This window comes from Lissotriton helveticus, chromosome 1_1, assembly GCF_964261635.1.
Source record: "Lissotriton helveticus chromosome 1_1, aLisHel1.1, whole genome shotgun sequence".
Lineage (NCBI taxonomy): Eukaryota > Metazoa > Chordata > Amphibia > Caudata > Salamandridae > Lissotriton > Lissotriton helveticus.
The window spans coordinates 1,075,328,311-1,075,345,861 of record NC_136057.1 but is presented as its reverse complement, the minus strand read 5'-3'; the positions used below and the strand labels follow the sequence as shown (position 1 = coordinate 1,075,345,861).

General features: G+C 43.8%; 1 protein-coding gene across 5 annotated transcripts in view; it reads left to right on the top strand.

Moving 5' to 3' along the window:
- LOC144821103 (uncharacterized) overlaps positions 1-17,551 on the top strand; it is a 551,585-nt gene that overhangs the window by 357,699 nt on the left and 176,335 nt on the right. For all 5 annotated transcript variants that reach the window (XR_013608229.1, XR_013608235.1, XR_013608223.1 and 2 more), the window contains one exon: positions 4,455-4,659. The gene's annotated coding sequence lies outside the window, so the exon portion shown is untranslated. The remainder of the gene's footprint in view (positions 1-4,454; positions 4,660-17,551) is intronic.

Below are 17,551 nucleotides of genomic sequence, written 5' to 3'. Positions count from 1 at the left end.
TAATTTGCAGCATTCTTTAACATCCTTTTGAATACTTCAGTCATTTTTTTCATAACAATTTTTTAAGACCTGCTATGTGGAAATTCAGAAAAAGGATTTGAATGCAGTTGGCCAGTCTTGTATCCACACCTATTGCAAGTATTTTCCTTAAACATTCCGAAACTTTTTCCAACATAGTTTCATGACTGAGTGCTCTGTCGAAATTTCATACGTCAGGAGGATTTCAGAGACATAGAGTAAATACAGTTCGCAGCCACGGATTCAAGGAGCCACTAAAACCATCTTAAGGGCTGCCAAGTGGACCCATATTTCATGTGTGGTTTTGTATATCTCGAATTAAGCTCAAAGGGTGACAGACAGACTTACATAGAAAAGATTTTAAACAATATTTAGGAACAAACGAATAATATCCATCTGGGAGCAGAAGGACCAGGAGTTGTAGGGTACTTAGAAGGATGTAGCAGACCGAGCATAGGAGACTGAGTTATTGAATGTAGATTTTTTAGGAGCAACTAATTATGTATTTAACTAAGCAGAAGAAACCGGAATGCAGATGTCTCTATATCGAAGAGTGTGTCCCTCAATAAAGCTAATTTAATTCAGTCCAACTTGGTAATAGTTCACATTGCAAGGTATTGCCACAATTCTTCTTTTCATTTTGCATTGGAAGCCTGCAACAAAGAGTTTGGTCTAATAACAGGGTTGCTGTAGGGTCAGTTTCTAAGAAGAATTGTTTAAATTTTCTATTCATTGTGTAGATCTGACATTCAAGGTTAGGATGTCTGCGCTTCGTAGATTATGCCACCTGAAATGACCAATGTATTTCCTTGATAATTTGGCAACTCATAGTGAAGAGTTATGCAAATAGTACAGGCAGGCTTGAGGGTGCATATGGCCCTGATTGGGGACCAGTTAAAAGGAATAAAGATTGGTGTGATATGGTCAAATTTCCAGGTCCTAGAATATAGTCTTGCCTTAGCATGTACTTCCTTTAGTAGTGTGAAATGAAGTTATGATAATCAAGCGAGTAAGGAGATTCAATAGTCCAGTCCAGCTAGCACTCGCGATGATGCCCTTTGTTTGAATTTTTCAGCTGGGAGGTAGGGCTTGATTTCCTGTTGGAGTCTTATTTGAAATAGTGCTCCATTTAAAATACTTTAATGTGGGATTATAGGTGAAGTTTCTTACTCGGCATGAAGCTCGGTGATTGTTGCAACGTTCTAGGTCATTGAGAGCGCTAAGCCACAAATTAACTGGGATTGTGCAGTTCGGGAAAGAGATCAGAAAAAATTATATTTTGAAGGATGTCATTTGACATAGTGCTGAGCCAAGGCAAAGCATTTATGAGGGTCTGAGCCAGCAGATCTATATCCCATGAAAAGGCTACTTTGAAGCAAAGTTGTGTGTCATCAGCATAAAAATGGCAGGAGATGTTGGAGTTTTTCATGAAGGTCAAGGAAATTATTCTAAGCACAGTTGGAAAGGCAATGAGCTGAAGCAAATTTTTGAAATGTTAGTGTTAGCAGCGGTTGTTGAGGTAAGAAGTGGACTCTAAAAGTATTGTCCCTCTGAAGCCCCTTCTCTCTTCAAGCTATTATTATGTATACAAATTGTCATTTATTCAATGTATGGTTCATTTTGGTCACCCCAATCTTTAACCCTTGTCATGAAATTGACTTTGTCATTCCTGGTTTTGCAACCCTCTACACTGAGAATAATAACAAATGTAAGGCCATACTTGTAAGAGAAAAGGTGAACCAAAGTACCAGGCATGGTTATTGGTCCCTAAAATTCACATTATTGCACAGAGCTAATTCTGGCTATTTTGGAGAAAACAGGGGCCTACCATTTGGGGAAACCTTCCTTGTGTCTTCGTTAATAACCAAAGACCGATTCAAAGATATTTTGTTTGAGAACAAGTTAACCAATCCATTCAAATGCATACATTTTCCTGAAAGGGAAAATATACACATTCTTATTAAATGGAACCTTTGTGGTCAGGAAGTCGGGTAGTATCAGGAACATTAGGAATGAAAAACATCTTTAGTCTTTAATAAATTGTTTCACAGACGGTCATTATTTGACATAACATTGATATGCTTAAATTGTGGTGGTGGGAACCGGGCACTCATTTTTTGGTAACTGGGGCTTATTTTTCTTGACCAGACTTTGACTCCGAGCAAAAGAGGGAAAAGTAGAAAAAAAAGAATAAAGGAAAAAGAGAAGGAAAAGAAAAGAAAATATAAAAAAGGAGGAGAGCAGAGATAGAAAGTAATGAGCTAAATAGACAGTAAGTGTAGGGTGGTGGGAGAAAGACACATGAGATTGAATAGAGGAATGACATGGAATAAAGATTAGGCTGTCTTGTTAATCGCAACCCCTATATTTGGCAGCACCACAACAGGCTGGTACCTTTTGGACCCTTAACCTATTTTTAATTAATTTATTTATTGTTTTACAAGTTAGGCTTTGTAGTCTGAGGAGTATATATTTGTATATTTGTTAGTTTGTACAACACATATTTCAGAGCTCAATCGCTCCCACTGCTTCTCAGAAGGGTAAAATGAATTTTGGGATGTCTGGGGTCATAGTCAAAAGGAATGCTGTTACATCAACGTAGGAAACAACATCACTTGTATGTTTACGTAGTAAGTGGTTATAGTTACAATGATTTGATCTAGCATTGCAGTAAGAAGCGTAGCCTATTAATACCTAAGGACTTCATAGGTTTTCTTTTTTTTTTTTTCCAAAGGATTTTATTAGAAAAATAATTTTTATACAGTACAGATATACGGTGCAGATATAGTGAAGGCAATACTGGTGTCATCCTACGCAGGTGGGGTTACATTCGGCATATCTCTGACCTGGTGGCGGAGGATGGACTGTAGTGATCTGAAGTGAGAGGCCTTGAAAGCGTGAAAAAGTTTATTATTCTTTTGGTGTTGTCAACATCTTGCCGCTTGTGTGGTTGTGTAGCAGAGGGACACTGCTATCTGCAATATTAGGAAGTATTGGATTTATTTTCCGTTTAAATATGTACTCTTTATCAAAGCTAGCATAAGAGGAGAACTTTTTGTAATGAAAGACCTGTTATAGTTTCAACCTCTCACTCTTATCTTTGCCACTGTCATTGTGAAATTCTTTTTGAAAGGTAGAAAAGTTGCACAGGCAATCTTTGGCAGATCTTTAGCCCTTCTCTTTTGGTATGCTAAAAAACAACCTAGTACTTAACGATACCAACATTGTAAAATAATATCAAAACACACCGTTTAGGTAATTCAAGCTTTGTAGATGAAACATTTTCTTATGTGCCCAAAAAATAGTTTAAAGGCAGAAAACTGTCAGATTTGAAAAATATATTTATTGGTGTTATTGAGAATGAGATCATTAATTTTGATGTTAAAATGTAATTCTAACCTTTAAAGGAGCTTTACAATGTAGTGGTTGTACAGTGAGGAATAGATCCTTGCAGTTTGTGTGGCTTCAATTTTGAATACTTGCTAGCTCATGACAAACTCTATTATCAAGGGAAACCTAGTTAAACACCAACCCGAATACAAGTGGGCCATAAAGTTCTGATGCCTGTAACAAAACACAAAAAAACCTGCATGCGCAGGGATCAGAATACCTAGTCCTGCGGAGTACACTGCACATGTTATTTAGTAGGTGTTATAAACACACCCCTGCAGTTTGTCTCAGTACAATTTCAGCAGGTCAATCCTGTCGAAATTGTACTGGGATGTATAATTCCCAGTTGTTATCGAGACATGCATGGTATGTTGTTATCGAGACATGCATGGTATGTGTATTTATGAGCTTGGGTTGTTGTTACTTACTGTTTCCATAAATACCTCATGCCATTGGCCCACTTGGAATCCACTGCAAAGGCGGGTCTTTGATCGCTCAGCCGACCCTTTCAAGGCCTTTCCATTTTCCAAGATATTATAATTGTTAAGCTGCAGGTTTCAGTTTTGCCTCTGCGTTTCTGCCATACTGACGTGATCCATTAATTGCTGTGTTTCTCTCCCAGTGCTCTGAGATGGCATCTTGTGGTTTGCGCGCTATATGAAAATTCGAAATAAAGACATTGCCTTGATTTTCACAGAACTATCTCAGCAAGTAATATTTTTGGGGATGTATTTGAAAGCAGCTAACCAGGAAAGAAATAATCACCATTGACCTTTCTCATTGGTTATATTTCCATTCCCACTTTCTTATCATGCAATTCAAAACCATAGCAATATTGACACAGAAAATCCTAACATTCTTCAGCAACATAGCAGCAGAGACGACAACTAATTGTGCATCAGGATTTCATTTAGGAAAAAACACTTGTGCTTATGTTACCGGAATGTGTGTTTATTTATGTCCGTGCGATGCATCACAACTTGCGTGCAATTACGTTTGCGTTATTCGTTTCCGTTTGCGTTATTTGTTTCTAATTGCGTTTTTAGGTACTTGCCGACGTACAGCCCTTATCAACAACTACTGTCTCCAAGGTGTGAAAAACAATTGGAACTACTTATGACTAAGAATCCAAGTCGCATTGTTTACCGGATGGAAATTAAAAAGTTAAAGGAGATGGGCTCTGACCTCGCCTCTTTGCCTCTTTTCGTACCTATGAAGTTTATGTTGTTGGACTCCACTGAGAATAATCAGGTAAATTGTTGCTACATTTTGGTTGTGAAGTTGCGTAAAAATACTTGACATTTTCAGGGCAATCTTTAATTTAGATATTTCACGGCAGTATTATTAACTTGTGAGTAAAGTTTAGCAAAATACAGCGTTTTTCTGTAGGATACATTCAGTGCATCTTAATTACTAGGGTGTACAGAGAAAAACGTATTCTACAGGCTAATGTGCACATGAGACTGAACATTGTTACATTTGCTGCACGTCCACTGCTTCTGGTTGCTCATGGAGGGTATCGAATGGTTTAATTGTTTGGGTTCCAAATCATGTCACGGATTTTCTATTTTCAGTGAAATCAATGATCTCAAAATCCATAGTACAATATTAAGGAGTAAAATTATATTCACTGGCAAAAATTTTGCCCAAACAATATATACAAGGTTGAGTATGTACTTGTGTATGTATGTACACAGGCTCCATATGGAACAAGATTGTCCTAAATAAAAATCAACACAGATGATAAAATGGTTCATCAGGGTCATGAAATAAAGTCATACCAGAAAGTGCTATGTGGCACAAGCAAAGCTTACACCAACCAAAAACAATTACTTGACCTACACTTTGGGCCTTATGTATCAAGCAAATTCGCATTCGCAAAGGCCGAAATTCGCAGAATTTCGACCTTTGCGAATGCCAATTTGCTACATGGTATGTATTAAGCAAAATCTGGTGCAAAATAAGGAATCCCAAAATCTGCGATTCCTTATTTTGCAATTGCATTTAAGGAATCGCAAATTTTGCGATTCCTTAAATGCAATGTATGAAGCAAAAAAAATGTGCACTTGGTGGTAAGTTGCGAATTCCATGAATAATGCACATTTTTGCATTTTTCAAAGTGCCATGTGACGCACATACATGCCCTTGGGCATGTATGTGTGCCACCTGTGCACCCATGTATATTTCAGGGGTACAACAGGGTGTCCTTTGGACACCCCTGCACCCTTGAAATTATTCTCAATTTGCGATTCGCAAATTGCGAATCGCAAATTGAGAATAATTTCCATTCATTCCTATGGGCCTCCTGGCCCATAGAAATGAATAGGAAAGTATTCCTTAATTGCGATTCGCAATTTGCTAATCACAATTAAGGAATTTTAAGAAATCTAAAAAAAAAATGCGATTTTGTACATACATACCCATTTGCGATTCTCAAATAGCGATTTCTTAAAAATCGCTATTTGAGAATCGCAAATGGGTATCTTGATACATATGGCCCTTTATCACTCAAAAATAAACTTTACTTTTTAAAAAAACAGATTCACTTATATCCCAAAATCAACTTACTATATTTTACTTCTAAATAGCAGCTTTTCACTTAAAAAATCTCAGTCCCCTCAGACAAAAGGTTGTCATTGTATGCAAATAATAGTATTGTCACCATATATCACACTATTAGTAAATACACAAGTTTATTTCCAAACCATTAGAGCGTCATTTACATCAAATACTTATGCTAGAGTCATCATTATGTTACAGATGGCCAGCACCATGTCTGGAATATTCACCATTGTTTCAGTGATACACACAGCATGCTTTGACTGGAATCTTTGTCTGGACCACTGTTAAGATAGTGATAACCACTAATATGCCTGAGTTGCTCAGAATTATATCAAGGATACACACTATTTGTCAAGTAGAGCTTCAGTATGTCAGGGCCACCAGTAGTGTAGAGATAGTCACCTCTATGCTTGAAGGTAAACCAGCAGTATGTCAAAGATGACCATCACAATTCCAAAGATACACAGAATAAGCAAAGTATGTATGGCACTATTTTGCCAGAGATGGCCTACATTGTGCCAGGTATAAACATTATAACACCTAGAATGGCCATTGTTAGACCTGGCATCCTTTGTGTGGTTTCTCCTGACTTTTTGCCTCTACCGCCTGTATTTTTGACGCTGTGCTGGATTTAGTGTTTGCTGGTTTTGATGCTTTGGGTACTTTGCCACTGCTAATCAGTGTCAAAGTGCAAGTGCTCCCTGGGTAAATTATTATTATGATTGGTTATCCATGATTGGCATATTTGATTGACCAGTAAGTCCCTAGTAGAGTGCACTAAGTGTGCCAGGGTTGGTGATTCAATTACTTGCACTCCGCTCTGTCTCCTGCTCTTACCGCGACACCATCAAAGCCCTAGCACCCGCCCCACCCGGGCCCTACTGACAAGTTTGTTTCTTCACAGTTTCAGAGCACGCCAAATTGACTGTGCCCTCCATGCACCCATCGCGCCGATGTCCTTTGGGACACGGAATTCCCGCAGCTTTTAAAATCTTTTCCAGGTAAACCTCTTGTTTCATGCTTCTCACCAATACACCACCTGTGCTGCGCGTACACATCCCGCACCAGCTTTCACCGTATAGCTAATTAGTCCTACACTCCCCTCTTAGGCTACTGACCACCCAGCACACTAGGACCCTTCTCCATATAGGTCACGATTCCTCCCCTGAAGCCATGCCATCTTCGCCCATCACACCACCCATCCACTTCTCCAGGCAGGGTACACACCCTCACCAGTCTCACCCACCCATCACCAGCCCACCAGCACACCTTCCTCTGGAGCTATACCACATGCTCTCATCTGACTCCAACCTCTTGCCACAGAGATCACTGTATGCACTAATCACCTACGGCCACCCGGTCGTGCTTCTTTTACCCCCCCCCAGTACAACCTTCACCTCCCCACCCTAGTCTACCACCTTTACCCACCCCCACCCCCGTTCGCCGCCGAATCGCCCATACGATTGCTCCCATGGCTCTAAACAACCAATTATTCCCCCACCCCACGGCCAATTTTCCTTTCCCTCCTGGTACAGCACCGTCCAAACCCTCCAACCCAGTCCTGAAGATGATCAAAACGTCGTCGACCTGTCCGCACAACTGATGGCGCACCCCGCTAGTGGTTCAAAAGAAACTGTTAACAAACTGTGTAATAAGATTTAGAATTATTGACTTGAACAACCCTATTCACTGTACATATCTTCTCACGTTTGCACCTTGCGCCGTTCCTAGCTGATCACATATTGTCACTTGCGTCGCCACCCTTGGTGTCACGTACACCAATGTGCACCAAGTCCGATTCGGGTTGTTCACGGAATTTTTTACCTACAGTGCTGTCACAACTGTATTTCTCTTTATTGTAAATTGTATCCGATTATATGATGCCATATGCACATTTCTAAAAAATCACAGAGTCTCCTTTTTCTTTTCATGTAATGTAGTTTACATACGTATCTAACTGTCCTGTCGAATAATACCAGTTGAGATATTGTTGCTTACTTACTAGTGGGCCTGCAGCACTGATTGTGCCACCCACATGAGTAGCCCTAAAATGGTGTCTCAGGCCTGCCACTGCAGTGCCTGCGTGCAGTTGCTAACTGCCATGCTGACCTGACCAGTGTCCCCACTGGCCAGGCCTAATCCTTCCCTTTCTGTGCACATTGGACGCCCCAATGGAAGGCCCAAGGTACCCCCCTGGGCAGGGTGCTGTGTATGTGAAAGGTAGAGCATGTACTGATGTAGGTGACATGCTCTGATAGTGAAATACTTCCAATTTCGTTTTTCACTATTGAAAGGCTGTCTTGTCTTGCCCATAGGCTATAATGGGTTATGCTGTGTATTTTGTTTACCTGCATATCTTCCCATAGGAGCAAAATCGAAAATTAAAGTTTGGTATCCCTGAACTCAGAATTTAATAACACATCTTTTAGGAAAGATGTTTTTTAAATCCTGTGTTTGAAAACAGCACTTTAAGAAAGTGGCTGTTTTCTTGTCTGACCTTTCTGTATGCATTGGCCTGTTTGTGAATTGACTGGTTTGTGAGTGACAGGGGCTGGGTTGGCTCCAAGGAGCTGAGTGAGTCAGCCCTAGGCTGACTAGATGAATCTGCATCTTGAGTGGTAGGAGGGGATAGCACCAGGGCCTGAATAGGACTGTGCCTGCCTTCCACAATGGTGGCTCCACCTCCTGCTGGGCGGCTGACGACTCTGCCCCTCTGTCTCAAAGGAAAGAAGAAGTCAGGAACACAAAGTGCTCCAGCCAGAACTGGTTTGGACTAGGCCAAGGCATCTCTGCTCTCAGAGAACAAAGAGAATTTTGGCATAAAAAGGGATGACCAGACCTCAGAAAATTAGATCATCCTGGAATCAAGAAGGAACTTCTGTCAAGGAGAAAGCTGGAAGACTGAAGAGGAAGGACTGTCCTGCTGTGGGTTTGTGGGCTGATCTGCAGTTGCTTTTCTGGACTTTGCTGTTGCTGTGTCCCCTTGCTTGAAGAGATCTCTAAGGGGCTGAGAAGAGCTGGCCTCCTGTTAAGAAGTCCCAGGAACAAAAGGACTTCACCCCCAGCTTCCCCCCTGAACTCTGCTGTGCGAGTTCTGCCCTTCCTAGAGTGCCTGAGCCAGTTGTGGGGCCTCTGGAAGTTGGTGCCTGCTGTTTGGGGAGCTGGAACAGAAGAAGAAGAGAAGATCTACAATGTGCACGCATCGCTCGCTTGCAGAGCGCATCGTCGACAGTGCGAGAAAAATCCTGTCGCCGCGAAGATCGGCGCAGCGCCTGTTCCCGCTGCAAGAACCGACGCATCGTTCGCTTGCGGTGGGCATCCCCCTGGTGCGGGAAGATTCCTGTCACTGTGAGTATCATCGCAGAGCCGGTCATTGCTGTGAGAAACCGTTGCATCGCTTACTTGCAGATCGCATCGAACATCATCGCAGAGCCCACACTCGAGGGGCCACGGGAAGATCTGCGCCGCGCATCGTCGCTGCACCGAAGATCGTCTCCGTCCCAAAGACTGTTGCATCGTGCCTGTGCAAGACGCTTCCTACCGAACCTGCGCACCGGAATCCATACAAGGTATCGCATCCCTTCCCATACAGACCGGATTCGTCGCAACACGCCCGCTGCATGCAGCGGGGTTGTCGCATCGCCTCCCCAGGTTCTCAGGAGCGAAGCATCGCTTGTTTTTCAACACTGCAGCTTCCACTTGGATCTTTTGTCGCATCTACAGGTACTTTGGGCTTAGAGTGACGCAACTGTGGATTATTTTGACACAAACCCTTAAACTCTTTTTAAAGACTTATTCTTGAACTGTGTATGTTGATTTTTTGTCATTTTGTTTTGTGTCGTTTAGATAACGATACTTTATTTTTCTAAACTGGTGTTTTCACTGTGTTACTGTGAGTGTTGGTACAAATACTTTACACATTGCCTTTGATAAACCTGTCTGCTCGATCCAAGCTACCAAGGGGGTGAGCAGGGGTTATCTAAAGAGTGTATCCCCCTTACCCTGACTAGAAACAAGGGTCCTATTTGGACATTGCTACCTACCTCTGCCAACTAGAGACACCCAGATCTAACAGCCATCAATAAGAAAGGGATGGCCATGATAATGTCATGGATAATCAAAATATGCCAAAAGTACCATTATGCCTGGGCAAGCCATATAAATGCAAAGTATTGTTTAAGTATGCCAGTGAGGAACCACCTTATGACAAAGTCGTCATTATGCTGAAGCTAGCCCCATTTTGGCAGTGTTAACCATCATAAGACCGGGAATGGCCATCATTGCGATGGAAATACCTACCGTAATGGGATGAGCAATGACAACATGCCAGTGTCACCTTAATTCCAGGGGCACCATAATACCAATGCAGAAAATATTCACAGTATGTCATGGTCATCGTTTTGCTAGAGATGCCAACCGTATCATCAAGGATGGTCACAATAGGCTTTGGTCAGTTTATGCCAACAGTAACCCCTACAGACAGCAATGCATCCATCCATATTCCTAGAAACGCATCCATAGGCAGAAAGATGCACACACACCAACAAATCTTTGGACCCATTCCATGGTGCTAAGCTTTCCCATTGACCAGGAGACAATACAGCTCTCTGGCTTGAACTCAGGGAGGCCTGAGCACAAATATAGAGGGCATAGGCTGTTGACTGATTAAAGTGAGAGGGGGCAGGAATGACGGCGGAGACAGTAAGTGCACAGTGGCTTCTGCCACTCATTCCCCCCTAAAATCCCTAGATCTAGATGGGTTAGAAACTAGTCACTGCTTACTGCTGGTCCATCATCACTCCAATAGTCTGTATGGCGCCAGATGGAAGGAGGAGGAGGTTATTTGTCAAACAGACAGGTTTTTAGATTTCGAAAATACTAAACGTGTAAGGGCAGTGTGGATCATAGCCTCTAGGGAATGATCCTCTTATGATAATAAGCAGGCAGAAAAGGCAGGATCCTAGTGCACTGGTTACATGGACATCTAATTGCACACCAGATAGCTTTCAAATTGTAGTTCCCAAGAACCTCGAATACGAATGCAATAGAGCAAGCTGTTATCCAGTATTAGGGTATCTTTCATAGATTCACATGCCTGAATCATTCCCCGTCGTCGAGGCGGGAGTCCCACGGTAAATAAAATATATAATAGCAGTGCCTAAAATTTCTTGTAGTAGGCTGAAAAAGCCTAAAGGCCTAACTAGGCCTCAAAACTTAGCAGCCTATCTACATCATTATGTAAAAAGACCTGAAATAGTAGCCTCAGCCAATCAGCTGTCCTCACCCTCTAGAACCTTCCCAGCTCAGGCAGTTCTCCTCAGATTTTCACCGCACTTCGTGTGTAAGGGAGTCTCCCTGAGTGCCTACTCAGTTTTTGGATCTTCAAACCTTAAAATGTCTGAAAAGAAGGCTCTTTTCAAACCTTGTGGCACCTGCTTCAAGAAGAGAGTCCATGTGGATGACAAGCACTCGGACTGTATTTATTGCCTGCACCCTTCACATGTGGTGAAGGACTGTCGAATTTGCCGTACCTTCCCTCAGAAAACCATCAGGGATAGGGAGGCAAGGGTTCTTTTGTGGCTGAAGTCTTCATCCACAGATGATGAGGACAAAGCCTCTACTTCTAGCAAGAGAGCTAGATCCACGGACAATGCTTCTCCTGAGAGAAAGAAAATGTTGAAAACCTCTCAGAAAGCTTCAGAACCCTCTAAGAGTGCATCGGCTTCTTCACATGTGAGTACAACCCAAGCTAAGACTATCTCTCTGGTGTCTGTACCTACTACTACTTGGACTTCTACCTCCTCTTCTACTTCTGTGGTTACTACTTCAGCTATCACGTCACCTTTGATGTCTGTACCACCTTTGCTATCAAAAACCAAGTTACCATCGTCGAAATCCTTCTCAACGAAGGCTCCGTCGACTAAATCGTCTGCTCCGTCGACGACCGCAAGGCCGTCGTCGACGAAGACATTGTCACCAAAGGACTCGTCGTCGAAGCCACCATCGACGGCCTCGTTGTCAACGAAGACGTCATCGACAGTCTCGTCGACGAAGACCTCGTCGACGAAGACACCAACGTCGGACCCGTCGACGAAGGCACCGTCGACGAAGACACCATCGACGGCCCCGACGGCGAGGGACTCGTCGACGAAGATACCATCGACGGCCCCGTCGACGAAAGGCTCGTCGACGAAGATACCATCGACGGTCCCGACGACGAGGGACTCGTCGACGAAGATACCACCGACGGTCCCAACGACGAGGGACCCGTCGACGACGGGCTCGTCGACGACGGCATTGTCGACGGTCCCGGCGACGAAGGACTCGTCGGCGAAGATACCATTGACGGCCTCGTCTACGGCAAGATCTTTAGCATTGACAGCACCGTCGACGGAGAATCCATTTACTGGGACTTCTGCTCATCGGATGCACGGTTCCCCACCTGCAAAGATACAATTCACTCATTTTCAAATGAAAACGTATAAAAGACAGGATTATTCACATATTTCTCCACTTTTGCCATCGCACATTTTGGAGACATACATGCAAGGGGAGTCGGATGAAGGGGAAGAGGATGATGGTCCCTTTGGGATTGCCTGTCACCCTTCTCAGTTGAATATTAAATTTCAAGAGGATGATGAAGAAGAGGTTCAGGAACATTATGTGCATGACGTTTATTCAACACCATATCAGTCACCTCATAGTAGACTTCCTCGGTCTGAGGACACGACACATTTGCCAACTTCCTTAATACAGGATTTGCAGGCTATGTTGGCAGATTATCGCCAGAGATTTCCACCCAATGAAGGTGCGCCCGCTGGGTCACCTGTTCCAGTTCATGTGCCAAGACCTCCGTCGCCAAGAGCTCCATTGTCGCTACAACAACATACTGCTCCACTTCCTCAAGTTGTAGACAGTTCTTCCACTGATGGTGAAGAAAGTAGGGAAGAGGGAGAGTTACCGGATAACACTCCGGTGGATCCTTGGGAGGATTATGTCATCCCTACACCTTCTCCACCTCCTCCCCGTCCTTCAGACTCTCCACCTGAAGATATTGGGGGTTTTCACAATATTATGCAGAGAGCTGCTAATCGATTTGAATTAGTTGTCACAGTTGAGCAGTCGGACTGCTTTTTACATGACTTTAAAGAGGGATATCGGAGAGTGGTCAGAGCCATACCTATTATCGATTATATATGGAAGGAAGGTCTCAATATAATGAAAACTCCAGCTTCCATTCCGGCAGTTTTGCCGAGGATAGACAAAAAGTATTGAGCACCAGCAGATACTCCTGCTTGTTTAATCGGTCATCCTCGACCAGATTCGGTCATTTCTCAGGCTGCGCAGCAGAAGTCCAAAAATCCTTCTGCTCCCATTTCAACGCCACCTGACAAGGAGGGAAGAAGGCTTGATGCAATTGGAAAGAAGTTTTCAGCAAACGCAGCAGCATCCATAAAGGCGGCTAATTCTTTAGCTATCCTGGCTCGTTATGATAGACAAATGTGGTCTGAGATCACGGAATATCTTGAGCTGATCCCGGAGGATCAACAGATGGAGGTGCGCAGAATTGTGCAGGAAGGCGAAAGGGCGGCCTCAGAAATTATTGATTGCGCCCTAGACATTTCTAATACCAACTTTAGACAATTGGCTGGGGCAATTGTGCTTAGACGTCAAGGTTGACTCAAGGCTACCACTTTTAGACCTGAGGTCCAAACCAAGATCTTGGACATGTCTTTCGATGGTGAGTCATTGTTTGGGAAGCACATTGATGACGCTTTATTGGCTATTAAAACTGATACCGATACAGCGAAATCTCTTGGAACCCTGCAATACAAGAGGGGGTCCTTTAGAGGAGCAAGAGGTCGTGGCTACTCATCCAGAGGCAATTATTCCAACCAACAAAATCGACAGTATCAATCTACCTACAACAAGCCCTACTATCAATCTTCTAACAGGCAGCCTGCTTCTGGTTCTTTCTCTCGGCAAGGAGGGAAACGGCGCTCAGGCAATCAAGGGCGAGATTCTAACAAGCGCCAATGAGCTTTGCCGGATGTCGGCCATACCCCTTTCCCTCCCCGTGGGCGCCAAGATTTCCGCCTTTTACCATCAGTGGCGGAAGATAACTTCAGATCAGTGGGTCCTGGATTTGGTCAGCAAGGGACACACTTTGGAGTTTTTGCAGAAGCCTCCACCAACACCGCCCAGGGGTCCCCCTCCCCCTCGCCTGCGCTTACTCTTCAAAGAAGCCTTAAAGATGCTACGCAAGAATGCGATAGAACGAGTCCATCCTTCTCAGAAAGGGATGGGCTTTTATTCTCGCTTCTTCCTTGTGGAGAAAAATTCGGAAGAGTGGCGTCCAATATTGGATCTGCACAAACTCAACAAATATCTAAAGAAACAGAGTTTCCGCATGGTGACATTGAAGGACATTCAGAATTGTCTCAACGAAGGGGACTTTCTGGCTTCTCTGGATATGCAAGACGCATATTTTCACATCCCTATTCACCCGAACCACCGCAAATTCCTAAGGTTTCAAGTGGCCGGCGTCCATTTCCAATTCAAAGTCCTCCCGTTCGGCCTCAAATCGGCCCCCAGAATCTTCACGAAATGCCTGGCTCCAGTGGCTGCAATGTTGAGGTCCCTGGGACTCCAAGTGTTCCCATACCTCGACGACTGGCTGTTAAAAGGTCCAACCAGAAGCTCGACAATGGAAGCGGTCAGCAGGACACTTTCACTATTCTCGAATCTAGGGCTGACCCTCAATTCACAGAAATCTCAGCTCCAACCTCGTCAACGATTGACTTTTCTGGGAGCAGTCTTGGACACATGCCAGTGCAAGGCATACCTGACACAGGAGCGACAAAACAAGCTCGTAAAACTAGCAAAACAGATATCCGCAAAAAAGTCGCTTTCAGTTCGGATATATGCTTCCCTTCTGGGGATGTGTTCATCTGCGATCAACCTCATTCCTATGGCAAGACTCAGAATGAGACCGTTGCAAGAAGAGTTACTTCGTCAGTGGAAGCAGGTCGAGGGATCATTCGACGACCGCATCAAAGTCACTGTCAAAATGAAACAGGCTCTTCTCTGGTGGTCAAAGGCGCACAACTTGTCGCCGGGCCTCACCTTTCTCCAAGAGATTCCGGAGTTCACCCTGACTACGGATGCGTCCATGGAAGGTTGGGGAGGTCACCTTCAGGACCTTCAGATCCAGGGAAAATGGTCTCATCAGTACCAACAGATGCACATCAACATCTTGGAACTAAGGGCCATTTTTCTTTCCCTACAAGCTTTTCTACCAAGGATCGTGAATTCGTCCGTGCTGGTGCGTACGGACAATACCACCAGCATGTTTTACATAAACAAACAGGGAGGAACGAAATCTCTTGCCCTGTCACTGCAAGCGCAGGAGATGTGGGAATGGGCCTTAAGTCACGGCATATCCCTCAAAGCAGAGCATGTACAAGGAGTTCGCAACTCTCTAGCAGACAGTCTCAGCAGAACATTTGTGGACTGCCACGAATGGGAGCTCGAACAACATCAAGTAGAGAAAATTTTTCGGCTTTGGGGGAAACCGACGCTGGATTTGTTTGCCACGCAGCAAAACAGCAAGTGCCTGTTTTATGCCAGCAGGTTCCCAGGAAGGGGGTCAAGAGGAAACGCCCTCCTGATGAGATGGACCGGAATGTTTGCGTACGCTTATCCTCCGATTCCGCTCATTCCGAGAGTGCTGCAAAAGATGAAGAGGGAACACTGCACTCTCATCCTCATTGCTCCACGTTGGCCAAGGCAATATTGGTTTCAGGAGCTTCTCCTACTGTCTCAACAGCCTCCGTTTCGGCTCAAACCGACAGTGTCGATGCTGTCAAGAGAGGGAGGTCAAATCCATCATCCAGATCCTCAATCGCTGCACTTGCACGCTTGGCTCCTGACTTCCTAGAGTTCAAAGACCTAAACATCTCCTCGGACTGCAGGGAGATATTGTCGCAAGCACGTGCGCAAAGTACCATCAAAACATATCGTTTCAAGTGGAAGAGGTTCTGTTCATGGTGTGGAGATAATGAAATTCATCCACTTCAGGCTCCTCCTGAAGCCATCCTTCCATACCTGCTTTCTTTGGCTAAATCAGGTCTAGCCTTTTCTTCTATTAAAGTACATCTGGCAGCAATATCCAGATTCCGGAAGAATCCCAACAAACCATCCTTATGTTCATCCTCCTTGATCAAACAATTCCTTAAAGGGCTATTCCGAGCTTTCCCTCCAGTTCGTCCTCCTCCTCCGGAGTGGGATCTTAATGTGGTTCTTTCCCAACTTCTAAAAAGGCCTTTTGAACCAATCCATAAAGCAGAACTGAAGTTTCTGACTTGGAAAGTTGCAATCTTGTTGGCTCTTACTTCTGCTCGCAGAGTTAGTGAAATACAGGCGTTCACTATTACTCACCCTTTTCTGCAATTCTCTAAGGAATTTGTTACGCTTAGGACCAATCCAAAATTCATTCCTAAAGTGCCAACTCAATTCCACATTAATCAACCGGTCAAACTCAGAACCTTTTTCCCGGATCCAAAAACTCCTGCAGAGAGGGTTTTACATTCTCTGGATGTGAAAAGGTGTCTGAAATTCTATCTGCAGAAAACGAAAGACAGCCGTAAATCTACACAACTGTTTGTTGCCTATGGAAGACCCACCTTCGGTCAAGCTGTCACAAAAGCAACTATTGCCAGGTGGTTGTCTTCTACAATTACCTTCTGTCATGACAAGGCCAATAGACCTTTATCAAGGAAGGTCAAAGCTCATTCCACAAGAACAGTGTCGACATCTACGGCCCTTTTCGCTGGAGTGACGCTGGAGAACATTTGCCGAGCTGCTACTTGGAAAAGTGTCCACACTTTTACCGAACATTACTGTCTGCAGTCGGCAGTTCAAGATGACACAGCTGTTGGTGATGCAGTGCTGCAGCATCTTCTTCACTAAGGTTGGATAGCTTATATATATTTTTTCTTATACTGCTTTAAACTGTATATATTTATAATGCTGTCCTATCTGTTGTATTTGAAGGTTTTGATGCATATGTTATGTTAACAAGTTTTGTGCTCTATTACCTTCCTGGTTGAGTGGGGATAGATTTATGTTTTCTTTGTCTCCCACCTTCCTCTATCGACAGGCATGATGTTACTGCTTGCTATTCTGATTCAGGCATGTGAATCTATGAAAGATACCCTAATACTGGATAAGAAAACGAGTTACTTACCTGTAACTACGGTTATCCAGTATTGGTATCTTTCAGAGATTCACATGCACCCACCCTCCCCCCCGGTAGGGCAGTTCTGTCTATGGATACTAATTCTCACTTGTGCTGGGGAAATCTGAGGAGAACTGCCTGAGCTGGGAAGGTTCTAGAGGGTGAGGACAGCTGATTGGCTGAGGCTACTATTTCAGGTCTTTTTACATAATGATGTAGATAGGCTGCTAAGTTTTGAGGCCTAGTTAGGCCTTTAGGCTTTTTCAGCCTACTACAAGAAATTTTAGGCACTGCTATTATATATTTTATTTACCGTGGGACTCCCGCCTCGACGACGGGGAA